The sequence below is a fragment of the Odocoileus virginianus genome, chromosome 27, assembly GCF_023699985.2.
Source record: "Odocoileus virginianus isolate 20LAN1187 ecotype Illinois chromosome 27, Ovbor_1.2, whole genome shotgun sequence".
Lineage (NCBI taxonomy): Eukaryota > Metazoa > Chordata > Mammalia > Artiodactyla > Cervidae > Odocoileus > Odocoileus virginianus.
This window is the reverse complement of record NC_069700.1, coordinates 27548147-27561903: the sequence shown is the minus strand read 5'-3', so window position 1 is coordinate 27561903 and position 13757 is coordinate 27548147. Positions and strand designations below refer to the sequence as shown.

Genomic DNA, 13757 nt, shown 5'->3' with positions numbered 1-13757 from the left:
GCCTGGCCATTCCTCTGGGGCTGGATGCTGTAACAGGCTGCAAGCTTAACATCTCCATCTTGAATCTAACAGGCATCTCACACTTGGCAGTGCCCAAAGTGAAATCACTTGAGTCTCCTCCCTGGACTCTCCCTTACCCCCGTCTCAGCAAAGAGCACCACCTGTGTCTATGCAACTGCCCCCATCAGAAACCTCCTCGTTGGATTTCTCCTCCTCACCCTCCACCAGATCCATCAGCAAACCCTGCCCATTCTACCTTTCATATGTGTCTCACACCCACCTGCTCGCCTGCATTCAACTCCTGTCACCTCCCCAACGTGGCCTGCTCCAAGTACCTTTTACTGCACTCCCTAATTCCACACCTGCCCTCTCGACCAATACCATCCCCTTGAAACATAAGTTAGGGGATGTCACTTCCCATTACAAACCTTCAGTGACTTCCCACTGCCCTTCAATGAAACCCAAACCTTTCCAAGGCCTGGAATTCTGCAGGATCATCTCAAACGCCCTCTCTCCCAACCCCTTATCCACCTTGCCTCTTTTTAGTCCCACCCCCACCCCCGCATCAAGTTCTTCCACATAGACTTCGTTGCTCTGCCTGATACTCCCTGTTTTCCTCCACTCTCAATCCCCAGAGAGGCTTTTTGAGGCTACTTTAAGTAAGTCCAGGTCACTGCCCCCTGTGGTTTCATCTGAGCATTTATCGAATTTTGCAAGATATATTTCTTTACATGTCTGCCTCCCCTCTGGACTGTAGAATAAGTGGTAGAGTAGGGGATGCGTAGAGGAAGATGATAATGTCTCTTTTAATTATCAATATATACCCAGAGCAGTAACACAGTGCTTAGGAAACAGTAGGCGCTCAATAAGTAGCTGCCAAATGTACGCATGAATAAACCAGATCCGGTTACAGCATGAAAATAACTTAACCTCCAGCCATTTAAGTGCACAGGTTCTTTTCCCCCCACCTCTCTATCAAAAACAAATTTTTTTAAGTGTTACTAAACCAACAGCTCAGTATATCCCACTCATCCCCAGCTTGTCTTCCATGAGGAAAAAGCAAAAATCATGTTTCTTCAGTAAACTCAAATTTACCAGAAGTCCCTACAAGCCTTGAGAACTTAAAACATTTTTAGACAAAATCCCAGAAGTTTTTGTTGTGTATTTTCTTTAACCCAGAGAAAAAGTTTATTAAGAGAGACATGGAATCAAACTTACATAACCAGGACTACATTATTCTTTGATATGCCACAGCACCCTAGCTGAAAAACACGACAATATCTCCAGTTGCTCTAGTCTCCCCCTCCCCACAAAAGAAATCAACTAAGTTTTAGTCTCCCCTTTATTTCATTGGTTCCCCTCTGACATGCAAATTCAGAAATATTATTAATCCATGAGATTCCAGCTGATTCTCCTCCCTAAATCACAGTTTCATGAGGTCAGAAATAAAATGAGCTGAATTCAACCGTTTTTAGTGCAGGACAGTCAGCATCCATCTCTACTGCCTGAGGTCTGAAACACTTGTCTGGATCCTTATTTCTCATGTCAATGCTCAAAGTCAATAAAAACATCAAGAGCTTTTCCCCCAAAAGTGCCCGTGGTAAAATATACGTTATAGAAGAAGTGACAGTAATACAATATCATTATTATGAACCTTATCACAAATACATGACCAAACCCAATTACCCACTTGTGATTTCTCCACAGAAAGTGGGTAAAGCCACTCTGGGTGTTCTGGTTCTCCCACTCCTCCCAGGACTAACTCCCCCTGCTGCCTGGGAATAACAGCTCAATTAACCTTAGATTTGACCAGGCATAATTAGGCAGGTGAACCAGTTGGCTGGAGGGGAAAACTTCCAAGATGAACTGAAATTATTTTTGGTGCCTGGGATTATATGCCCCACTCTTTATTAGCACATATAATTGGGACACAACCATGCACTTTGCCCCCCCCCCCCCCCACCGCCCCCAGCACTTTTTTCCCCCTAAGACTGAAGTATTTCCTTGCATTTAACAGTCAAGACTACCAGGCCACTCAAGAGTCCTTTTTGGAATGCCAAGGTATAAATCCACTCTCTCCAGGAGAAGACAAAAAGAGAAGTTAATCAACTCGCCCAAGTCCATGAGGCAATCTGGCCGTTGGCCCAGGAAGAGACGGACTGTGGAGATCTCTTGAGACCTCTCCACAAGACCGAGTCACAGAATTTCAGAGACGGATGCAACTCATGGATCAAACCATGCATTTTTGAGATAAAAATTCTGAAGCCCAGAAATGGTTAGATGCTGATAACCTCCCCACTTTTCTTTCCAGTGACCCTGTCCTCCTGCGCTAAGAATCAAACCACCTTAAAAGTTCTTGTCATTTTACAAATACTGTAAACTGAGCCAATGGCTGAACACAAGACAATTTTACCATTTCCTGATTAATCAGCTTTATAGAGAATTCTCATACTTCCCCCAAAAAACCGATGCTCTTGATTCTTAGGACCAAGCCACCCATCAGAGCAGGAGAAAAAGAATTTTAGGTAAGTCTTGTTTCTGTGACCACATATTTTATTATATAAGCAGCAAAGAACACTACAGACTATCGCCTCTTTTACAATGAAAGCTCCTACCTCAACAAAAACCACAGGCCCAAGTGGGTTAAAAGAGGCAAAACTGAGTACTTTCCACACAGTTCATAGAACAACTGTTTTCACAGTAAGCTCACATAAACGCTATGTGATATTAACACATGCCTGCTATGTGGAAGCCTGCTTACCAAGCTGTGAAAAGACCCATGCTTACTATGGAACCCACAAAATTAATCTTCTCAGTGCTCATAAAGCAGAAGGGAAACGCTCTTTTTTGAGATGTCAAGCAGGCCTTTTAAACAATTCTTTGGCGAAAATGGACATGCCTAAAAGGGCGGAGTCCAAAGAGGTGTGTCACTGCCTGTATCAATTCCTATAAATCAAATCCTGACAATATTTTTAAAAGAATGAATTATGATTCATGGGCCTTCAAACCTTTATTACCACAAGAACATTCTCAGCAGAAGAGGGAAAAAAAGCTCCTGTGACTTGATTAATGGCCAAAGCAAGACAATAAAATAAATCTCATAAATTAAAAAAAAAAAACTGAATGACTGCTCTTGGCTTGAGGGTAGACATGTAAATAATTCCCTTTCCCTGGGATAAACACACATAAAGATTTTGTTTACCTTCCCAGCATATACATCAACCAGTCTCAGATTTTCAGCAGGGGAAAAATAATAGCTAATTTGTTTAACGAATGCCTAGTTAGGAACACTTGATAAGTGGCAATAATATTTAATTCCCAACTAACTCAACTCTCACACTGCCAAATATCAAATTCTCAATCTGGAAATCTGATGACAGGAAGGAAAGAAAAAAAAAACTCTCCATCAATAACATGTACAGAGCTCATTTTTTTAATACATATTTTTTCCCCTGCTAGTACTGAGCTCGTCTATAGAACTGTAGAAAGCTTAACCAACTTTAGTTAACCACATTGCCTACTGTTTACTCCCTGACTCAACTAAACATGTCTTGGTTTGAATCCCTGATGCTAAAATTATCCTGACCAAGTTAAAATTCCTTGCATATTTATGGTGGTAATCATTTCATAATGTATAAAAATACTGAATTGCTATGTTATACAACTAAAACTAATACAATGCTCTAAGTCAAGTATACTTCAGTTAAAGGAAAATAAGGAGATAAATAAAGCTTCCAGCATAATAAAGGTACCTGACAGCCAAAGACCTACAACTCATCTGCAGAAACCAGTAGGCTGAGGACCAGGAAAAGAGGCACAGAGAAGCAAAGAGGGCAGGTTAACTAGTTAAGCACTGACTACTCCTCCTTGTTATCCTTCCACTGAGCACCAAAACCACATTTTCCATCACCAGACTGCTTTCCTGAGACAGTAAGCGATGCAGGAGGTTGGTACCAGTTGGGACAATGTAAAACTCCTTTCTTAAAGCTCTGCTCCATGGCCTGCTAAAAAGTGCAAACAGCCGGCATTTTTTAAAGAACTCTTCAGCCATCCCTGGATCCGTCATTCGTAAGCATCACTTCCATGCACTTCACGAGACAGCCGGGGCCATGCTGTTAGCAACCCGCTTCAACACGTTCACTTGCCAAAGCCGCGTCTAGCGTGGGGAAGAGTTTCCACAAAGCTGGCTCTAACGGCCCACTCGAAGGCACACGGAGGAACCAGAAGTCATTTTCTTTTAACCTAAGGATGGCAGGCGCAGATGCCCCATCCCAGTGCCGGCCAGAGGCTGCCCGCCAGGTGCTCTTGGCCTCTGCCAGTGAATGGGTGGTTTTGTGCTGTTTTTTAAACATCTATTTCTTTAGACCACCAGCAGTAACTTCCCAGCCTCCCCGAACTGAAGTTGGGGCGTGGAGGGGTAGGTTTACTCCCTTATACCTTTCTCCTATCTGGGTGGCCACTTTAACTTCTGGGGAGTACCCAGCCCCCGAAGAGCCCACAGGAGCGTATCATACACATATGCATCATGTCAAAAACCCCAAAAGGCACATCCCTAGAGTCCTGCGGTTTCTTGGCTGGAAGAATGAAGGCCTTATAACAGCACAACCTTCAATTGCAAGCTTCACCACCACCATCACCCTTTAAGCTGGGGCTGCCAATTACAGCGCCCACCTCACCCCTCCCCCTTTGCTGGGATGCTTTGCAGCGCAGAGAGGGGAGAGGGAAGAAGGGAAGCAGAGAGAAGGCCCTGCGAACATACTGAAAGTAAAAAAGTGGGGGGAGACGTCTCGTAATCCGTCCCCCCAATTTTTCCTTCCCCTCCCCTGTCTTCTCAAGGAGCATCCCCCAACTAATTTTTTTTTTTTTAATGGAACTTAATAAGCTTCTTGCCTACCTTGGCTGTTTCTGCAACAAGTGCATGGGCAATCCGACAAGAAGACCAGTCTTCGCCTGGGGGGTGAGATGAGGGGCGAGCAGAGCTGATGGAGTAATTTCAATATTAATTTATGTCAGAGCCGTCTTCTCGAAGCGCTACTCACTTACAGTACTGCCCTCAGCCTGTAAACAAATATCGCTCCGCCAAGAAACATACTCCCCAGATGCAAGCCCCTCTCCCCAACAGGGAACCTGGCCCTTCGCTCCCCCCACCCCACCCCCCGCCACCCAACAGCGTGCTTTCCCACCCCGGGTAGGAAGCGCTGGGTTTCCAAAGCACCAACCCAGCAGCTCCGCCACCACCCCAGCAAGAAACTTACTCGGTCCGTCTACGCCTCCACCCTCCCTTCAGGAAATCTACTCTCCATATGCATTCAGCCTCCCCGCAGGAAATCTGCTCCCCCCTCCCCCCTTCTGTATACATGCACCCCTCCCTCTCCTCCGCCCCACGCGCCCTCCCCGGCCAGAAACTTACTAGCGAGCAAGCGTGCAGGCTCTCCCGATCCTGGAAACTTACTCCCAGATATAGCACCCGCCAGCCCCCTTTCCCGGCCCTGCTCCCCTTCCTGCCCTCCGCTGCAAGCAACTCCAAACTCTCCGCATCCAGCCACTCTCCCTCCCCGGTGGAAATTTGCAGCGCGGGGCCGCGCGCGTGCATCCACCCTCCCCTTCAGGAAACTTACTCCCCATCTGCATGCACCGCCTCTCAGCCATCGCTTAGAGGGAAGGGGGTGTGCTAGGGAGACAGAAATACATATGTATCTCTCGCCCCTCCCCCGGCCGCAGCCCACTCGGGGCCGAGCCGCGGTAACCTGGCCTTACCTTTTGCATTGCTCCCCACCCTCGCCCTCTCCCTTAACCCTCCTTATCCGCTCCCCGGCGCCCCCCTTTTTTCACCCATTACCCACCCCTAGCAACCGTTCCCAAGCTCCTCTCGGCCTTTTTTTTTTTTTTTTTAATCCAGGATGCAAATTCCTCCCCTGTCAGCAAATCGACTGTCAAATTATTTTCTTGCAGAAGGAGAAAGGCGGGGTGGGGTGGTGGAGGGGGGGGGAGCAGAAGCAAAAAGGAGGGGGGGCGGGGGAAGGGAGAGAGAGGGACAGAGGAGGGGAGAGATATCCCTCCGCAGAGCTGGGTCTGGCCGCGGGCGGGGAAGCAGGAAGTAAGGTGTCCAGCGCCGCGGCCGGCGGGTCCTCCGCCGCGGCCCCCGCCCGCGCCCCCTGTCCCCCGGGGCGCCGCGCTCTGGCGGGCGCGGGCCGCCCGGCGCATTGTTCGCAGCCTCCCCGGCGATGCGCTGTCGACCTTATTATGTGTGCTCTGCTTGTGCGTGAGGCTGCACCTTTTGTACGCTGGCGAGACTCTGGGCGAGGATGGGGCAGGGGGTGCGGACCAAGTTGCTGCCCCGCGCGGGACCTGTCAGCCCCGGGGCGTGGCAGAGTCTCCGGCGAGGCCGGAAAATCCAGGCCCCGGAGAAGACGGCGTGGCCGGGGAGCTGCCGCTCGAGACCCGGACCAGTGCAGGATTGTTTCCTGCGTAGCCATCCCGGTTATTGTAAAGCGCTTTGCAATCTAACGACTGGGGTTTGGGTTTTCTGTTTATTTTTTAAGGCCTTGCAAAAATGCCAAGGTCTGGGTGGGCTGCGATGAGACGGTCTGCGCCTACCCACCACTGCACCCGGCCTCGATGGGGCTGGGAGAGGGGCTGAGGCTCCCGGGAAGGGGCTGGAGGTTCGCGAAGCGCGCGGCTCCCATCCCTCCGCCCCTATGGGGGCGGGGAACCGGTGCTGCAGTCGGCGCTGGAACGGCAGCCCTCTGGGGAGGGGTCTCCATCTCCGCGGCGCAGCAGGCCGGGGAGGGAGGTTGCCTAGGAGAGGGGCCGGAACCGGGCGGCGGAGGGGAGGGGGCGCGGGTGCCGCCGCGGCGCGCGCTCGCCCCTCCTCGTGCGCCATGACTGTGGAACGTGGTGCCGGGGAGGAGGGCCGGCCGCCGGGGGCCGCCCGGGGCTGCTCGGCATTGGTGCGGAAACCCGAGCCGGGAGCCGCTCCTCGCTCAGTCTCCTCCTCCTCCTCTGCGGGGGAAACCGCTGCGCCCGAGCCGAGAGCAGCTGCGAGCAGGGGGCAGGGCGCGGGCTGAAAGGCGAGCCAAGGGTTCAAACCTCGGCGGCGCCAGGGGGGCGAGAGCCGGACAGCCCCCTGGTCCCTCGAAGGTGCAGCCGGCCTTTCGGTCCATCCCGGGACGCCAGCCTTTCCAGGAGGCTTCACGGGTTCAAGGAAACGTGAACCAAAGATGGTTGGGTGGTATAGACCACCTCGAGCCGGGTACGGGGCATCTCTCTCGTTGAAGTCCCACAAGACAGCGAGTGCTTTTTGCTCCGGAGAAAGTTAAACCATGCGTTTTTCACTATGGGAAAATCGTTGCGCCCGTCCCCCCAAATCTTCGGGCAGTATAAATAAGGTGCTCCCGCTCCCCGGACCTTCGCCACTGTCCCCCACCCCCACTCGGGCGCCGGGTGTGGACAGGGCGGGGGAAGGCTATATGGGAGCTTAAAGCATGAGGTCATGGGCGGAGGAGGCTGCTGCCAAAAGCGGCCGAGGTTTTTCTGTATTTTGAGGGGTAACGGTTCTCCATCTTCAGCAGTGTTGAGTTCTCCCGCATAACCCTATCAATTCTGGGGCACCTGGACCAGAGAGCCCCCGAAAGAAGAGGGGGCTCTGCGCTCTTTTCGCTCTATGAGCCTTTGGCCGGTGCCCTACCCTCTTAGGGAGCCCTTCCACAGAAGCAAAGAAAGTCGAGGGACAGCGCACAGTGTCGTGGGGTTTGAGAAAGATTCTGATTCTTTAGTCGGAGGTCATCTTCCAACACGACTGCTTTCTGCGATGGCCTCCTGCCCCCTCCGACCCATTCTTCCTAAGTGTCTAGAAGAGTCTTCCTACAACCCCGGACTACACTCCTTCAAACCCCTCCCAGCTGCTCTTAGAATAAAGCTCCGGAGCCCCCGCGCGATCTCGTGCCTACAGCCCCCCACTCTCACGGCTCCTCCTCTCCTGTAAGCCGGGTAGTGCTTCTTTGTTCTGTGGCTGGGGGCGGGGGTAACCCTTCCCCCTCCACCTCCTCTTACTAACTCCTGCTAGACCTTCAGGCTCGACTCAATGTCACTACCTCCAAGAAGCCTACCTAAGGGTACAGTCTCAGCAGTAACTCCCTCAGAGAGCAAAGACCCACCCTCGACCTCGCGGCAGCCGGGCTGTGGCCGAAGCTGGCCGCAGTGGCAGCCCTTTTCCAAGTGGAGGAGGAATAGCCAAGCTTGAGCGCCATCACTGCCTGGGGACCGGACCTCCTGGGTGGGAGTTGACGAGGACAAAAACCTCAAAACACCCTGTTTCCTCAAAAGACCTAGGAAAGGCAGTACCGCCCAGAAACCTCAGCCCCACCACCTCCCACCCCCAGCACACACCCACACTTGTAATGCAGGGAGGGGTCCTCCCTGGGGCAGATTAGGAAGCTGAGACTTGAAGAGAGAAAGTAACCTGCCTACGGTCAATGAAGAAATTGATACCCTGGTCTTTCTTGCTCCTAAGCTAAAAGGAAGGATTGGGGACCTAAAGTATTGCTGCTTTACAGCCTAGGATGCGCGTGTTGCCTTCCAAGGACCCCCTACATGCTAAGCCCACTGTCAACAGAGAGGTAGTAAGCCCAATGGTTAGCCAGGCAGGCTCTGCCCTTATTAAGCAAGTTATTTAACCCCACTTTGTTCAGTTTTTGCCTGTAAAATCAGAATAATGGTACCTGCAGTGTAGTGTTTTGTGCAATTTTAATGAGTTTGTACATGTAAAGGCCTTAGAACAGAGTCTAGGCAAGTTCTTGGTTACTTGTGAGTGGGGTTTTTTACCCTCCCTTCCCAAGGATTCTAGAAACTAATCGGGGCCTCAGAGTCTTACCATCAAAAACTGCCTAGGGCCTAGTAAACTTTGACAGCACCCATAAATGCACAAACAATACACATTACAAAGGATTTTAGTTAGCCAACAGATTCAGCCCTCAACAACCCCAAATGTGGGAGCACTGGTTCTGGACTCTCAGAATGAGTGTCAGAGGGAGGATGACTAAGGTTAAAATATTACCTTGGATCTTTGAAATCAGTGTCAGGTTGAAATAGTCCCATCCTGGTGGGAAACCTGCCTGAGATGACAGAAGCCCTCCTAGGACTGCAAAAAATGTAAGGGGACAGGAAGGGAGTGTAGCTCACTGGTAGAGCACATGCTTTGCATGTATGAGGCCCGGGGTTTGATCCCTGCCACCTCCAGGCATTGATTCTGTTTGGGGGCTTCACTGGTGACTCAAATGGTAAAGAATCCACCTGTCAATGCAGGAAACACAGGAGATGGGGGTTCGATCCCTGGGTTGGGAAGATTCCCTGGAGACAGAAATGGCAACCCAATCCAGTATTCTTGCCTGGAGAATCCCATGGACAGAAGAGTCTGGTGGGCCCCAGTCCATGGGGTTGCAAAGAGTTGGTCACCACTGAGTCATTAACACTTTCACTTTCATTATTATTATTATTACTATTATTGTTGTCATTAGATCTTAGTTTTCCCATTCTCAGCATTTACCCCATGTTAAGAGAGAGCTGTTTTTTTCAATGCAATTCATTTTCTTAGAATTTGTTTGATGCAATTGTAGTGGTTCCAAATTCATATAAACATTGAGATGTCTCCCTCCTACCATCTCTACTCCCCACCAGTTTTCCCTCTGTGGAAGGTCAGAAGACATGTTCAACTGTTTTCCAGCTGAGGTCTCTGGAGAACTCTTCTGATGCCTATTTAAATTTTTATGTCCAGGGCTTTCTTCTCCAATTCAGGCAGAATCAACCCCCTACTCCCAACCTCTCTAACCCCTTCAGACTCAATCCTAAAGTGATGAACCACCTCTCCTGGGCTACTGACAAAAGCAGAAAACACCTTGTGATTCTTTCTCCTCCTCTACACTAAAAATAATAACTAAGGTTTACTGAGTACTTTCTATGTGCCTAGTACTATGCTAAATTCTCTATGTGCTTTCTCCTATTTTATCAGCCCCAAAGCATCATCATTAACCTTATTTTACAGATGCAGACAGAAGTGGAGGATCAGAGAGATTATGTAACTTGCTCCAGTTTGCATCCAGGCCAAACTGAGCCCAAACACTCCCTTAACCACTAGGCCTTTTGCCTCTCTGCAATGCAGGAAAAGCCCTGGTAGCCTGAAGGGGAAGGAATAAAAAGGAATTTGGGGACTTAAATTGTGGTTAGTCATTCAGTCGTGTCGGACTCTTTGCGACCCCATGGACTGTAGCCCACCAGGCTCCTCTGTCCATGGAATTCTCCAGGCAAGGATACTGGAGTGGGTTGCCATTTCCTTCTCCAGGGGATCTTCCCCACCCAGGGATCGAACCCAGGTCTCCTGCACTGCAGGTGGATTCTTTACCACCTGAGCCACCAGGGAAGCCTAAGGCAGATCTTAATTCAAATTCTGGGTCATGCCCCAAGCAACGAGAACCTGGAAAGATTTCTTAACCTTTCTGAGCTCCAGTTCACCCACCTTTGAACTGGGACCATACAATTTTTCCTTGGTCAAATGAAGTGAAAGTCAAATGCCTGTGAATAACGACTTTTAAAAGGCATAGTAAACCAAATGCAATGTTTAGATCTTGTGTGGCTCTGACTAGAATAAACCAATTGTTTAAAAGACATTGTTGAGACAATCAGGGAAATAAAATGTCGACTTGATATAGATGTCAAGAAATTATTAATTTATTAGACTTAATGAGGTTACTGTGGTTATGTTTTTTCTTGAGTTCTTATCTTTTCATGCATAATGAAGAATTTAGGATGAAAGTATGTTTTGGATTTATTTTCAAATACCCCAGGCCTCTCTCCCAAACCCAAAAGTTAAATACAATAAGATTAGCAAAGTTTGGATAATTAGTGGAACTGTCTATAATGCTGTTTATCCTACTTCTGCTGAATGTTTCAAATAAGTCTGAAATAAATTTTAAAATAAAAACTATATATTTTTTAAAATTTTTTCCCATTTATTTTTATTAGTTAGAGGCTAAAATAAAATAACTATATTTTAAAGCACTGAAACTTAAAATGATCAGGCTTATTTAATTACTATGAAAGATTATCAGTAACTATGAACTTTTTTTTAATTGTTGAAATAATATAGTACTGGCTGATAGGAGATAGGTAAAGATGGCAGTTTTGTTACTATAAGACATTTGTTTTGTTTCGTTTTGTTTTGTTTTGTTTTAGTTGGAGGCTAATTACTTTACAACATTGCAGTGGTTTTTGTCATACATTGAAATGAATCAGCCATGGATTTACATGTATTCCCCATCCCGGTCCCCCCTCCCACCTCCCTCTCCACCCGATCCCTCTGGGTCTTCCCAGTGCACCAGGTCTGAGCACTTGTCTCATGCATCCAACCTGGGCTGGTGATCTGTTTCACCCTAGATAATATACATGTTTCGATGCTGTTCTCTTGAAACATCCCACCCTCACCTTCTCCCACAGAGTCCAAAAGTCTGTTCTATACATCTGTGTCTCTTTTTCTGTTTTGCATATAGGGTTATCGTTACCATCTTTCTAAATTCCATATATATATGTTAGTATACTGTAATGGTCTTTATCCTTCTGGCTTACTTCACTCTGTATAATGGCCTCCAGTTTCATCCATCTCATTAGAACTGATTCAAATGAATTCTTTTTAATGGCTGAGTAATATTCCATGGTGTATATGTACCACAGCTTCCTCATCCATTCGTCTGCTGATGGGCATCTAGGTTGCTTCCATGTCCTGGCTATTATAAACAGTGCTGCGATGAACATTGAGGTGCACATGTCTCTTTCAGATCTGGTTTCCTCGGTGTGTATGCCCAGAAGTGGGATTGCTGGGTCATATGGCAGTTCTATTTCCAGTTTTTTAAGAAATCTCCACACTGTTTTCCATAGTGGCTGTACTAGTTTGCATTCCCACCAACAGTGTAAGAGGGTTCCCTTTTCTCCACACCCTCTCCAGCATTTATTGCTTGTAGACTTTTGGATAGCAGCCATCCTGACTGGCATGTAATGGTACCTCATTATGGTTTTGATTTGCATTTCTCTGATAATGAGTGATGTTGAGCATCTTTTCATGTGTTTTTTAGCCATCTGTATGTCTTCCTTGGAGAAATGTCTGTTTAGTTCTTTGGCCCATTTTTTGATTGGGTCATTTATTTTTCTGGAGTTGAGCTGGAGGAGTTGCTTGTATATTAAAAATATGGAACGCTTCACGAATTTGCGTGTCATCCTTGCGCAGGGGCCATGCTAATCTTCTCTGTATCATTCCAATTTTAGTATATGTGCTGCTGAAGCGAGCACTACTATAAGACATTTGGAACAACACCTGTGTCTGGCAGGTAAACCAGGGAAGGGGCAGAAATGAACATCACAGAGAGCAAAGCAGACAGGTAATTATTAAGCACCCTCCCCCACTTCACCACCCAGAGAACAATGTACAGAAAAGAAAACGGCAGAACTGGGTGATGCAGGAGCAGGCACATTAAAATGTGGGGCAAATTTTCCCCCAAAATGTGTGTCTTCATAGAGCCACTTCCAAACTGCATGGATTAGGAATCTGATACCTTGGGCAAAACTCTCAACTCTGTGCATCAGTTCTGTCACCCAGTCCAGAAATGTTGTTCTGAGTTTCCTCATTTGTAGTTTGGGTATATAAGACCTCTAATGTCCTTCCAGCCATCCAGACTAAAAATCTAAGCAATTCTGTTGTTGGCTTTCACAAGAGAAGGCTCATGTCTGTGTCCATACTGGTTATTTGCCTATCTTAAGAACAGACCCCAAATGAATAGAAATGTAGCCAATTCACAAACAAATGAAATGTTTTAGGCCCAATGAACATTCTGTGTATTGTTCTAGGAGTAATTTTTCTGTGCTCTGGATTTAAACAGTTGGAATTTTTTTTTATATGACCCCCTTTTGAAACGAAAGTTTGTTCTTGAGAGAAAATTTGCATTTCAGAGAAAAGATGAGACATTATATTTGGTAAATCTTCAAAGAAGTGAACTTTTCTGTATAATGCTTTATATTAAAGGTGACTGTTCAGGAGAGTTTCTTAAAAACTGAGACTTCCCTGGCGGTTCAGTGGTTAGGGCTCTATGCTTCCAATGCATGAGGCTTGGGTTTGATCCCTTGTTGGGAGCTAAGATCCCACATGCGGGGTGCACGACCAAAAAATTTTTTAAAAGAATAAAAACTGGGAAAACTGGAGGTGTGGAGAAACGGGGAGAAAAACACGAAAATCCCACTTCTGCTTCCTGCTCTATCCAAGGCTCTGAGATGCAATATGACCAAATCAATGGACTGTGTGTGTAGAACACATCAGTGTGGCTTTAGAAATGAGTGATGCTGCTATATTTAAAATGGATAACTAACAAAGACCTACTGTATAGCACAAGGATCTCTGCTCGGTGTTACGTGGCAGCCTGGATAGGAGGGAGTTTGAAGGAGAATGGATACATGTGTATGTACGGCTGAGTCCCTTCACTCTTCACCTGAAACTATCACAACATTGTTAATTGGCTATACCCCAATACAAATTTAAAAGTTAAAAAAAAAGAAAAGAAAAGAAACGAGTGATGGATGTAACTACCAGTTGTTGAAGAAGGCTCAGTGGTCAAGGACAAAAAAGCCTGTGGCAAGTTCAAGCAGTGAAACACAAGAGTTGTAGAGTATTTCTCAAACTCCTGTTTCTTTGCCACCAAAGCAACGAAAGCAAAAAGTCCTGG

General features: G+C 47.4%; 1 protein-coding gene and 1 non-coding gene across 14 annotated transcripts in view; both read right to left on the bottom strand.

Annotated features, from left to right (window-relative positions):
- The window catches only part of TRERF1 (transcriptional regulating factor 1), a 204146-nt gene extending 198150 nt beyond the window's left edge, over positions 1 to 5996 (bottom strand). For 3 of the 13 annotated variants that reach the window (XM_020884297.2, XM_070456438.1, XM_020884304.2), the window contains exons 1-2: positions 5411 to 5593; positions 4895 to 4979 (exon numbers count right to left, since the gene is read on the bottom strand). The gene's annotated coding sequence lies outside the window, so the exon portion shown is untranslated. The other 10 variants (XM_070456429.1, XM_070456435.1, XM_070456434.1 and 7 more) reach the window with 8 other exon arrangements.
- Positions 5997 to 12226: 6230 nt separating this feature from the next.
- Positions 12227 to 12333, bottom strand: LOC139031635 (U6 spliceosomal RNA). The gene has a single exon (XR_011484141.1). It is a non-coding gene; the product is annotated as a U6 spliceosomal RNA (small nuclear RNA).
- Between the last annotated feature and the right edge of the window lie 1424 nt (positions 12334 to 13757).